Source organism: Spea bombifrons, chromosome 7 (genome assembly GCF_027358695.1).
Source record: "Spea bombifrons isolate aSpeBom1 chromosome 7, aSpeBom1.2.pri, whole genome shotgun sequence".
Taxonomy (NCBI): Eukaryota; Metazoa; Chordata; class Amphibia; order Anura; family Pelobatidae; genus Spea; species Spea bombifrons.
Window position 1 is genome coordinate 14,039,105 of NC_071093.1, and position 12,904 is coordinate 14,052,008.

A 12,904-nucleotide genomic window follows, 5' to 3' on the forward strand; every position below is an offset into this window, starting at 1 on the left:
TCTCCTGCCCTGGGTGTCCCTTTGGGGCCCTCCCCATTCGGGTGAAGCTGCGGCTGAACGGGTTACTGGGTACAGGTGCGTGACAGATGGGAGTCATGCTGTAGCACCATCTGTGTCTGGCTCCCTATATAAAAGCTAATTTATCTTAGTATCTTAATGTTTAAAAAAATAAGCTTACTATTTTACAATTCTGTTTTTTTGTTTTACGAAATAACAGTGGAGAAGGGCTCCCGTTTTTCTTCTTTTTTCTTCATTATATTCATTTTAATTTTTGCTCTTGTTATACTTGAGGGCCTCTGGCCTAGACACAGATTAAAATTAAAACAGTGGTACATATCAAGGGGAGCGCTTTAAACTGTTTTGAACTCACGGATATGGTATATTAAGAAGGTTTTACGTTATAAAACACGTTATAATCCAAAGGCTGTTTTTTTGATGTCTATCTTTTTGTCTAATGACTTTTTAAAGAGGTAAGGATTATAAAAGTGTGAATTTTAAATATTTTATTAAATTTAACTGTGTGTGTGAGCATCGATGTGTATTTTTAAGTGTGTGTGCAAGCAAGAAAGTGGATGTATACATGTGTGTATACATGGGTCTGTATGTGCAAATCTGTATGTATAAGCATTATTGTGTATATGTGAGCATGGAAGTGTGTGTGAGCATGGATGTGTGTATGTTAGTGCATGAGAGTGAGGGTGTGAGTGTGTGTTGTAAAGGTGAGTGTAAGAATGTATACCATTGTATATGTGAGTTACTTATCCTACTTAAAACTGCAAAATCAAGAAATACATCCCTTCAGTATCAAGTGTACTGAATACAGGCTCTACAGCCACACATTCTAGATCAATTTTACCCATCTTCTGTATTACAAAGGACTGGGTAACATTATTAACCCCTTAATGACAAAGCCCGTACATGTACGGGCTAAAAATGCATTGTTTTCAATGGGTTTAGGGACCGCCCATTGTCCTTAAGGGGTTAAATATTTAAAAGATTACTAGATTTTTATATTAGAGACCCTTTATGGTATTTTATCTGTTAAATACAATTGATATAAGCCTTGATACACAGAACTGTTTAAAATAATTCTAAAATTCAAATGTTTTTGTAAAACATTGTCCATCTATATCCGGTCAGTGCATTTGGAGGTCCTTATAAGGTCCTTTAGACTTTGGTACTTGCAAATTAAAACCCGATACATCACATAAACCCAAGAAAGTTAATGCTACAACATCCAGTGACACTAATCAGTTATCTGCATTTTGAATTCAATTTAATTTTGTAAATAGGATTTTCGCATTTAATACAGCTTCAGTGAAAGATTACTTGAAGCGAAGTGAGGTCAAGGTAAATATATTAATATTGTATACTGGCTAGCAAAAAACTATAACCTTGAGAACGATATCTTACAAACATAGTATAAGTGATATTTTACCATTACGTTTCTTGACATTATACAGCAGCTGTCTGTTTTGATTTATAGTGTCTCAACACTATAAAAGTAAAACTGATAGTACACAGTGTAAATTTATTTTATAAAAGTATGAGTCATAAAAATGCATGTGTATTATTTCCAATTAAATTGGAGAGGGTGCAGTTTGATTTTAAACACTAACCCAAATTACTTTTTGGGCGACAAAACAGATGTTGTTATGTCACATCAGATTCCAATTTCATAGGTTGGCACACATAAAACTTTGCAAATGTTTTGCGAAATACTTGTTTTTAATTCTGGTCATTATGTACTGTGATTGAGTCTCCAATGTTAAGGTGAAGTCATAGAAAATGCCCTTGATTCATAAATGAACCATAGGTGTGCAGTTGTGGTGATCCTGGGCTATTTTAAGAATGGTGATAGTTTAGGTGCTATATGCCCCACAACCCATTTTGTTGTCTGCTTGTTTTTGATCTGTACAGAATAAATAGCTTTGTTTTCCTCTTATAAATGGTTCCTCTTGTTATATTCCTTAACCAGATATAGGCTAGTTCTTGGTGGGAAACAAAGGCCCACACAAAGCTGTAATATGTCCTCACTGCAGGCAGAGGGCAGCAGCAGAGATTCTGCCGGAAGCCTGGGAGAAGAGGACTGCATTGGGATGCAGGTCCGGCAGGTCCTGCGGGATCCGCCAAAAAACTTGCTGGCGCGGCTGGGAGCGGGCAGTCAGACACTTTACCTGCAGGTCCCGTTAATCCTGCTCAGTCCCGCAAGGCTGCCTTCGCGTTGTTCCTTCACAGTGTCTCTTCTCTTGTTCCTCCCAGGAACACAGCGGAGTCACATGATTTTACGTCACCTCCCATGACTCCACTGTGTTCCTGGGCGGAACAAGAGAAGAGACACTGCAAAGGCAGCCTTGCGGGGGTGGGCATGATTGACCACATATTTGGCGGGAGCAGGTGGGATTGACCACACATGTGGCGGGAGCGAGCAGGAGTGGAACACACACATTGCGGGATCGGGCGGTAATGGTCACAAAATCAGAGGGAGCGGGCAGGAGTGGGATTAAAAAAACAGTCCAGCGCAGGGCTCTGCCTGGAAGGATAGTTGGCGATCGAAGAGGGCCAGAGTTTAACATATTCTGCCCTGGTTCTGGTATTTGTGACCATTGATGTACATACCTGGGATCTTCTTCACCTTCTTGAGACTCCAGGTCAAAGCAGTCAAGTTCTCATGTATTTTGGTTGGGTGTTACCATAGACTTGACCCAAAGCAGCATCCCAGACATCCTGTAGCACTTCTGTGGCATGCTAAGAACGTTAAATAGAAATTTAAATTATCCATGCTTTCTCATAAAACTTGAAGTCCTACTTCCAGCCTAACACACATACTGGATTCTACCTACAGCCATTGAGGATAATTCATATCTTCAGATCAGTAAGCAATTAAAAAAAGTGGCATTGTTGCAAGACACATAACAATGTAAACACATTTAGAATGGAAAAAATCTGTAATCTTGAAAACTTCCCTACATATTATATCAAGATACCTTTTGTTTTATCTTTAATACTAAATTCCTGGAAATCACACCAAAATGTATAATTCAACATGGGATATTATACCACAATGATCGTCACTAAAGATTTAATTTATTGTGAAAACAACAATCTATAAAGTTTGTATATGATCTGTGCAGTACGAAATACAAAACACGTACAAATATATCATGAGATAGAATACAGTGCATGATTGATGAGTTATCAGGTATGAAGTACTGGCTTATGGAAAAAACACACACAATGATGCAACAAATGAAACATTGGATAAACATCCCATCATCTCAAAATGATAAAACCTTATGTAAACAGCATGTGCTCGTAGTATCCAACATTTCCACCATGGCACCAGACCAGTTAAATTGTTCCACTCCACTCAACAACAACAAAACAACATACAACAAACAAAGCTAAAAATTCCAAACTGACGAACGCATAGAGTTAATCATTGTATCTCACTGTACTAGCCTGTTGCAATGTTACAAATAACAATTTAAAAAGACAAGTAGACACAGAAGAAAATATGTAAATTGGACTTCGGCTGATCCGCAAGGAGAGCACAGCCTGGAGTCTTCAATGCTAAAACATAGCTTTTATCCAACGTTAAAACCATAACAGTAAATACATTATATCATTCAGTCCACGTCTACTGAGCAACCAGCTTTCACCCCTGTGTTTAGACTCCTTAAATCACAAGCATTGGCAGTGAAATAGATTATACCCATGGAAGGAATAACCTCCACTATTTGTGTTTAAATCCAAACATGACAAATAGGAGATTACTTATTGGTATCACATAAACCGCTGAAGAAGCCACAAGTCAAACACGTTAGGTCACTTGCTGCAGATTGACACTCTCATTGTGGACGATAATTGGAATTTATTTTACAATTGTGTCTTGTATTTATTGTACTATCTGTATTTCAAATACATTATAACTTTGTAATTCAAATTAAAAAGATCTTTACCTATCCTAGGTGCTAGCACCTACCATGTCCATTATCCTCTTGGAGGCATCTGGGGACTACTCCAATTAGGTGTCTCTAGCAGCCAGCACTACAGCATTTTTTTTTTTTATTCCCCTCTTTCAACCTTTCTTTCCCTTCCCTCTACCATTCACTATATCTACCCCGGGTGGAGGTATAATTGAGTTTTCATTATAAACTACCAGCTTGATAAGCATTAGTCTAACTAAAAGCTGAATTTTCTATATAGTTTCTATGATAAATAATAGGTGTAGGAAGAAAACTACCATGCTAGGCTGTTTAGTGAAGGCTTTTCTTATTAACTGTAGTTCTTGTCTGTAATTCTCTTAGGTGCTGAGTCTATCCAAAAAAAAGAAGGTGTATAAATAATAGAGAGAGAAGAACAAGGAGAAGCAAGACAAGAAGCAGAGGCAGGGACACTGTAGGGGTTGGTGGAGGACATAGGCAAACATCGTGAGAGAGAGGGTGTGAGAATGTAAGAGAGAGAAAACAATGAAACATTAACAAAAGTTTTCATTTGTTTTGTTTGGTACCCTCTTAGTTTTCAGACACGAATAAACAAAATTACCCAATCAGAATGCACAAGTCTAATATATACTACTTTTTATATCCTGTCATTATAATGATGCTAGGGTATCTGCCTGTTCCCTCTCTGGGATTCCGAAATTCATACTACCTTACTTCTCTTCTTTTTCAAGTTCAAAGTCACTTAAATCCTCTTTCTTCCCCATTGTGATGCTCGGTTTGAACTTAAGCAAGTTGTCTTGACCACGTCTATATTCCTAAATGCATTGAGTGGCTGCCATGTGATTGGCTGATTAGCTATTTGTGTTAAATTGAACAGATGTACCTAATAAAGTGGTCAGTGAGTGTATATTAATATGTTATTTTATTAATTTAATTGGGTACACAATATTTTGCTGTTTCAATATTTCATAAGCCTGTCATTTTGCATAAGAAAGAAAAAGTGCTTTCTTATGGCAGTTCTTCCAAACAATACTCACCTGAGCTTTTGCACGCATAAAGCAGTAATAAATATGCAATAGGTATTTCTCCCCCAGGTCATATTGAACATAAAAACACAATTTCAATTATGAAACATTTAAATCTGCTCTGTGTGTAGCAATAAATAGAATCTGTTTATAAAGCAGTTTAAAAAAGTGTTGAGAGTTAATGTAGAAGAAAAATAAAGAAAACAAATTTCTTTCTGCACAAGGAAAGATCTCCAGTGTTGGCTCCTTTTCAGGGCTGCAGATGTGAAATGCTGCAATGGCATAGCATAATGGTGTTTTTTGGCATCCACGGTTCTAGCTTACAATGGTCTTTAAGTGTTGTTTGCATGCTTTAGGTTTAGTGATGTCAGATTTTGGTACACGTTCCTTTCTGACTGGCGCCGCAACTAAAACGGCTAGATGGGGCTTAGGTCCGGAGTCAATTAAGAAGATTGCACTGGGAGTTAGCTAGACCACCAGATGAGGTCTAGGTTTTGTCTCCCTTAGCCGTTCCAGGGGAAGAGGTATTGTTTGTGTCAATGGGATTCCCCATAATGTTCTTCTGCATGCGGGGGATAATGTTTTGAGTCATGTTCCGTTATGGGTTTCGAAAGTAGCGGAAATAGACACTTTTTCCCCAAGCAAGGGGGATGGGGGTAGTTGACTGCATAGCACTCCTGAGCTGAGCACCAGGTGTAAACAGTTCTGGCATCCAAGGAAACCCATACTCACCACTGGTAGGAAACTCCACCCCCAGAATCCCTACTCTCGTTGGCGAATGTTTCTTATCTGCTGTCAAATTCTATGTTTCTTTGATTTTGATGATCCGTTTGTTACTGGACTGTGCTTGTCTGTTAAATATTAGACTTATGCATGAGGCCCAAAATAATTTTGTTCACTTTTCGCTCATTCTTTCCCTTTTGGCTTGGATGAAATGTAGATGACTTTATTCGGAAACTTAATCTGTTGCCCAAAAATTAGTCTCTCTTCTCTCTCTTCCTGTGTGCCCACTGCCTTATGACCCAGCCCTGTATCAGCCCACCCACCTGCTCACTCACCTTTTCCAGCCATTCTCTGGTCTCCTCTGATCTCTGTGCAGCTGCAGAGATGATACTGACAGGAGAGAGGGGAGGGAGTGTGTAGTGTACACAATGCCTGCAATAAAAGTTGCCCTAAATTATAATATAATCCTTGGTTGTCTGGAGAGGTTGTTTAATGCACAACCTTCCTTACATGTGCTTAAATGGTTAATTGTCACTTGAAAATTAAATATGCTCTTACATAATAAGATTAATTACTTTGATACCATTTGTTTTCCGGTCCATAAAATGTATGTTTTACTCCAGTACTCAGTATTATGGAAATGTGTGCCTATTTGTTGGCAAAGTATCCCTGGAATTTTTCCTTTTATATAGAGGTACAAAAAAACACAATTTCAAAGCAGATAAGACCCACTTGGCTCCTCTAGGCTGCCTGTTTTATCTGCTGTAAAGGCTGAAACATGAATCAGTCTTGGATTTTGTCTCATATTCGGGAGCCAAATGCCTATCCCATGCATGTTTAAATTAGTTACTTCTGCTGGGAGGCTGTTCCACTTTTCTACCACTCTCTCAGTAAAATATCTTTCTGATGTTAAGTATAGCTTCCTTTCATTAAATATAATCAAAAATCCCAAGAGTTCTCTGGACCTGAAGCTTCTAGTTTTGAAATTGGAAGCAGCACAAGATTCACCAAAAACAAGAAACAGTGGCTTGAAAAGAAAACTAATATTGCCTCTCCCAACTCCTATAGAATATAATATTATCCTCTATTATAGTTTTCTATTCAAGCCAGTGTTGTTAATGTTGGGGAATCGTGTGCCACCCCCACAGCAGTAGTACAGACTAATACTTCATTGTAGTAGCTTGAGGTCCACATAACCCCTGATATTTTTACTTTCATTTAATTAATTAATTTAATTTAATTAAGAAAGATTTACTTTACTTAGAGAGTGGTGGATATTTGGAACACCCTTCCAGTATAAGTAGTTTTAGGTCCACGGAACTCCTATTTTCCTCTTCTCACCTCTCTAATAGAAGTTGATGTTTTGTTTGACATTTTTAAAGATATAATTAATAAGTTGAGTTTTAGAGTGGTCTAAAGTAGCTTTTTTCAATGTAGATATCTGTTGCATTGCAAAGGTCATCTATAGCCTTTTTTTCTTTTGCTGTATGTAACCTCTTGAACATCCTATCCTTGATTGTTTCCTGGAGTGTTTGCATTTTCAGCACCTGTTAGATTTGTGAATGCTTATCAACTTTAAACCTTAACCACATTTTCTGGGAATACTGCCAAAATGGTAATCCTAGCTTGTTTAAGCCTGTCTGACTCCGCTGTTGCAGACAAACGAATTAATTCATGTTAATGCAATTACAGAGGATTTGTTTTTTATTGTTTTTGTTGGAGCCCTCCTAGGCTTGGCAAAAAGTGTTAAATATAAAGTTCGGGTGAATCTGAATGCACAAGTCTATTAAAAATACATATAGTAGAAATATTATGCGTATCTGCTCAGTGGAACTATAATGCTTACTCAAATAAAAACTGGATAAAAAGTCTGTTTTACAAAGATACCCAATACATTTCAGAATGTTTCAGAAAAGACATTTTTCAAAGTTATGATACATGGCACAAATATTGCAAGGTATCAGCATAATGCACATGGCCATTTTACAAATCCCTGTTTGGTTTTTTTGTTATATTTTTCTTATACATTCAGTTGTCTTTATAAAAATTAAAAAACAAAATGTTTACTTCCCAGTTTGTTACTCTTATCCATTTTGAATAAGTGTGTGAATTTATGACAGCTCAGTGGGTGGTAAGGAAGAATTCTGTTTCTGGCAGACAGATCCTATACATAATAAATGTCTGTTGGGCTAAAGATCTGTGCTGTAAACCAAGGCATGTAACTGTTCAGCCTGCAGCACCTGTTATAACAATTTCAGTCAATGATATTTTGTTTGCTTCTAAATGATAGGTCTGGAGCAATTTACTTTATGCTGAAGAATATTTATGGAACGATGTACTTTACCAACAAGAAAATAAGCATGTTTGTGCTATGGCAAAAATATATATGCAACGTACAGTAATGTTTCGGAAATGATCGCTATGCCAAGAGATCGATAAGAAGCATTTTAAGAAGACCAGTCATAGGATTGGCAATTTGTAGGTCAATGTGAAATAACCTATCCATACACAACAATCTTTCCCTTTGCACAACCTCATAGCAAATACCCCCTGCATCCTAAGTGTATATGGACTGTGGAAATTATGGGGTTTTTTTATAAATACATTCTTCTTAAACTATTTTTATGCACTGTAGCAAGGTCAAAAAAATGTTGGTACAAATGTACAGGAGAGTTAAATACATGGACAATTTAATGGGATAGACTAATGGTTCTGACACGTAGAAGGATGCATAGTGAAGGACTCTTCCATAATGCAACATTTCTTGTGGCTGATTGGTTGCTAGAATGTTGTCAATCAGAGGCAGGAAAGCGATCCCATTTAAATCAATAGGAAAACTTTACACAAATGCAATTTTTCGATTAAATTAGTTATATATTCCTTCTGCATTTGTTATTTAAAACTTGTATAGAGATAGTGTATTGCTTGAAGCAATTTAACTAAATATCTGAAATGGTAAATTGACTAACAATAATATGTAACTATATATATATATATATATATATATATATATATATATATATATGTTCCAGTAACGAAGCTGAACTGAAGTGAATAACATAATTCATATTTGATGTCATTGAATTAACCATGTAAATTCTGCAAGGTCTTATATCACATGTAGCTGATTTAAAGTAAAATTTGTGCTTGTAAAATGCATTGTGTTTCCTACAAACACATGTGAAGTATTATTTTAAATCGAATGCTGAAACATTCAGTGCAATGTAATGTGACCTTGGCATAACTGACATCATTTGTCATCTGTTATCACTGTCTTAAGCAGACTAGAATAATTTTTAGCAGGTTATTGCATCAGCATGTGGAGTAAAACTATAAAACGTTTACATTTTCATGAAGATCAGTAAAAGTGTGCAGACTTGTAACACAATTACATAATTTAAACTTTTCCAATAAAGAAGCTGTAATATACATATTTATCTAACGAAATAAAAAAAACATTATTGCTAAAATGTCGGTTTTAGTAAATTGGAGCCACAAAAGAGGATCTCACACATTTGACATGAAAGTATATCTGCATCTGGCACTGCATTTATTGTGTTGTTTATCACTTGTGTTATTGTTTTAATTGTGTGTATTTAAATTGATATGTTACCCTCTTAGTCTTTAACATAATATTTTTTTTAAAACAACCTATAAATATTTTTTTTATTATTTTTTCAACATTATAACCAGGGTTAAAAGGGCTAAACCCAGGCTGTCATTGCTGGCTATCCCTCTTTCAGAGGCGCAAAGAAGCTGAGTAGATGTAGCAACAGAGCTCATTGTAAAGCTTTGTATTCTACAGAGACTCTCCATATTATTCAGTGGGGACCAACACAGGCAGCCATTATATCCCCTCCTGTTCCTGGCTGATCCATCACTAGGCAGTCATGGGGCAATCCACACTCTTTGTGAAATAGTGCATGGGAGGGCAATGAACAATTATAGAGTTATATATTTGCGCTATAGAGCCCTCTCGTCCCTTAGTTACATGTCATCTGATAACCCATGTAAACTATTTTTTCATATTTAATAAAATCTGTGATTGAGAAAAGATTTTTTTTGTTTTTATTTCCTTTAATTTGCCAAACTGCTCCCCAGTTATGCACATCTGCCTCCAGGCTTGCCACTCTGCCCCCAGAAATGCCTTATACCCCCCTATATGCCACTCTACCTCCCTGATATGCCTTATACCCTCCTATATGCCACTCTGCCTCGTGATATGCCATTTAACCCCCTTTATGCCACTCTTCCTCCAGAAATGCCTTTTGACCCCCTATATGCCACTCTGCCTCCAGAAATGCCTTATACCCCTAATGCCACTCTGCCTCCAGAAATGCCTTATACCCCTATATGCCACTCTGGCTATATCATGGTCTGAGCACTGACAAGCTGACCCCCACCCCTTCAACCTCTGCAGCAATGCTGGCAGCACTCATACGTCTATTATCTGGATATGACGCTGAGCGTGTGCACTCAAATTATTTGGTCGACCATGGCGAGGCCTGTTCTGAGTGGAACCTGTCCTGTGAAACTTCTGTTTGGTCTTGCCCACCGTGCTGCAGCTCAGTTTCAGGGTCTTGGCAATCTTCTTATAGCCTGGGCCATCTTTATGTAGAGCAACAATTCTTTTTTCAGATCCTCAGAGAGTTCATTGCCATGAGGTGCCATGTTGAACTTCCAGTGACCAGTATAAGAGTGTGCTCCCCATTCACACCTGAGACCTTGTAACACTAACGAGTCACATGACACCGGGGAGGGTAAATGGCTAATTGGGCCCAATTTGGACATTTCCACTTAGGGATGTACTTTTGTTGCCAAGGTTTAGCCATTAATGGCTGTGTGTTGAGCTATTTTGAGGGGAAAACCAAATTTACCCTATTATACAGGCTGTACACTACTTTACATTGTAGCAGAGTGTCATTTCTTCAGTGTTGTCACATGAAAATATATAATAAAATATTTACAAAAATGTGAGGGGTGTACTCACTTTTGTGAGATACTCTACATATATACTCTAGAGAAGTGGCTGAAAGGAAGGGTCAAATCAGCTTTTAAACAAACTGCATGGTACGGTACGCAGGTGCTGCAAGCTCTGACTCCAATTCAAACTAAAGTGGGGGACCATGATGTGGCCTTCAAGAACCTGACTACTGAGGGAAGGGAACCATAAAATTCAAGGAGTGGGTTCTTATGGATAAAAATCTACATGCTGTTATTAGCTTCCAAGCAGAGGACTTTTTAATGTTCTAAATGTGTTTATATGACATCAGCATGGGAGCTGTAGAAGAATGTGAACAAACTCTGGAACATCTCAGGGACTCTAGAACAACATTCACGGCTCCCGGACACATCAGACAAAGTGATTATGGTTTTGTTTGTAAAATAAATGACACTAATCAGCAGTATTTTCTACATTTTATTTCTTATCTAATGGCAGGTAGGCAGGTTAAACAGAAAGAGACACAATTCACTAGCAGATGTCCAGATGTCTGTAGTTGTCATCTGCAATGGTCTTCAAGATAATTGTGCGATCATTTCTTCTGTACCTGCGAGTACAATCATCTTCTGCATCTGCAAAACATTCAATAAAAAATGTATGGTTACACACTGGCAATATACACGAAACGGATTGGGCAATAACATTAACACACGTTAATAGATTGCAAGCTCACAAGAGCAAGGTCTTCTTGTTAAATTGTATATTGTCAGTTTTAATGTTGGTCATTTTTACTCTCCCACAGGTATGATTTGGGGGATCTGCTGGTGCAGATGAAGAGGAGAACCCTGCTCTTGCAAGCTTATTAGCTAGAATAATTAATATTGGGTAATAATCAGGAACGTGACAGTTCCCCTTTAAGATTTTTTTATTTTCTTGAGGGCCCCCTTGAATCTATGCTGACAATCTTCCCTCGGCCTCCACCACAGCCAAGCAGAACATGATACTTCTTTTTCTCTGTCCCCATCCCATGGATCCCCACCACTCACCCCTTCTGCTTACCTTAACCGCTTTCGCCATCTTGCGATTTACTGAAAGAGAAATAGTGATGATTAGCACTTTGTGGGTCATATCACACAAGGTATGCAATCAAAAAGCCATTATGCAGAATAAAATAAATGATAAGCAAAGAGTCACAGAAATTACCCCACGAGGATAGGTGCACATGGTTTGTCCCAGTGAATGAGTTTCATGTTAAAAAACAAATAAGATCATTTAATCTTAATGGTTATTATTACATACAGAGATGCCCCTCTTTTTTTTACCTGGAAATCAGGTCTAGTGTACAAAACTATGCCAAAACCCAGCACATTTTATCCAGTAATGGAGTGCAATTTCATTAATTACAAGAATTGAGTGGGTAGTGGATAAGTGGAGAGGCCTCACTCCAGAAGTGGTAGAGATGAATACAGTGTGGGAATTTAGTAATGAATGTGATCTGGGATATGTTTGCTTGCACCTCCATAATAAACCTCAATGATGGCTTAGGGTCCTTTTTTTTACATGCACTTAATCTATCAAATAAATGGATGGGGACACATGAGGGTAAAAGAATCCCATGGAAATGTACCTAATGCAAATGTAGGGGACACATACGGGGGGGGTACTTACATGCATTGCTTCAAGATGGTTCTGGGGTGGAAACATTTGTAAATCAGGAAAATGAGGATCGGCAGGCTGACCGCAGCAATCACTGTAAGAAACGCACACAGGCCGGTTATTGGGGTTCTGGCAGCACCGGGGTCGGTATTGGATGAGAACGGCCGGAAAGGCTCACTTACCTATGGCATACCACGGGAACGCTTTTCTGGACTCCTGCTGGTTTCCAGAGGGCATCACGGGCCGAGCCTGTCCGGTTCCTGGAGATAAAACGGGGGTGGCAGAGTTTAAATGTTACTTATTTGACTTCAGGATAGCACTTCCCCATTCACATGATCATCCGGTGCAAAAATCCTAAACACGTTATTGAACCGATCACTATAGTTATTCACAATATGAGAATGATGAGAACCTACCTATGAAGTTTAGGAGTAAGAACGCAAATAATCCAAGCAGTAGCTTTGGACGTCTCATCTTGCGACTTGCTTCGTCAAATCCGTATAGAATCTGATGGCAGATAAATAGCTTTTGGACAATTTCTGCTGCTTTAGCGTTATGTATTCTGATGCTATAGAGCCTCGGAGTGCTATGATGTCATACTGTGTTCTAGT

At 38.0% G+C, this 12,904-nt stretch overlaps 1 long non-coding RNA gene across 1 annotated transcript; it reads right to left on the reverse strand.

Moving 5' to 3' along the window:
• Positions 1-11,188: 11,188 nt before the first annotated feature.
• Positions 11,189-12,526, reverse strand: LOC128501107 (uncharacterized). Its single transcript, XR_008355021.1, has 4 exons — positions 12,476-12,526; positions 12,306-12,387; positions 11,697-11,725; positions 11,189-11,269 (listed from the first exon to the last, which is right to left on the reverse strand). It is a non-coding gene; the product is annotated as an uncharacterized LOC128501107 (long non-coding RNA).
• Between the last annotated feature and the right edge of the window lie 378 nt (positions 12,527-12,904).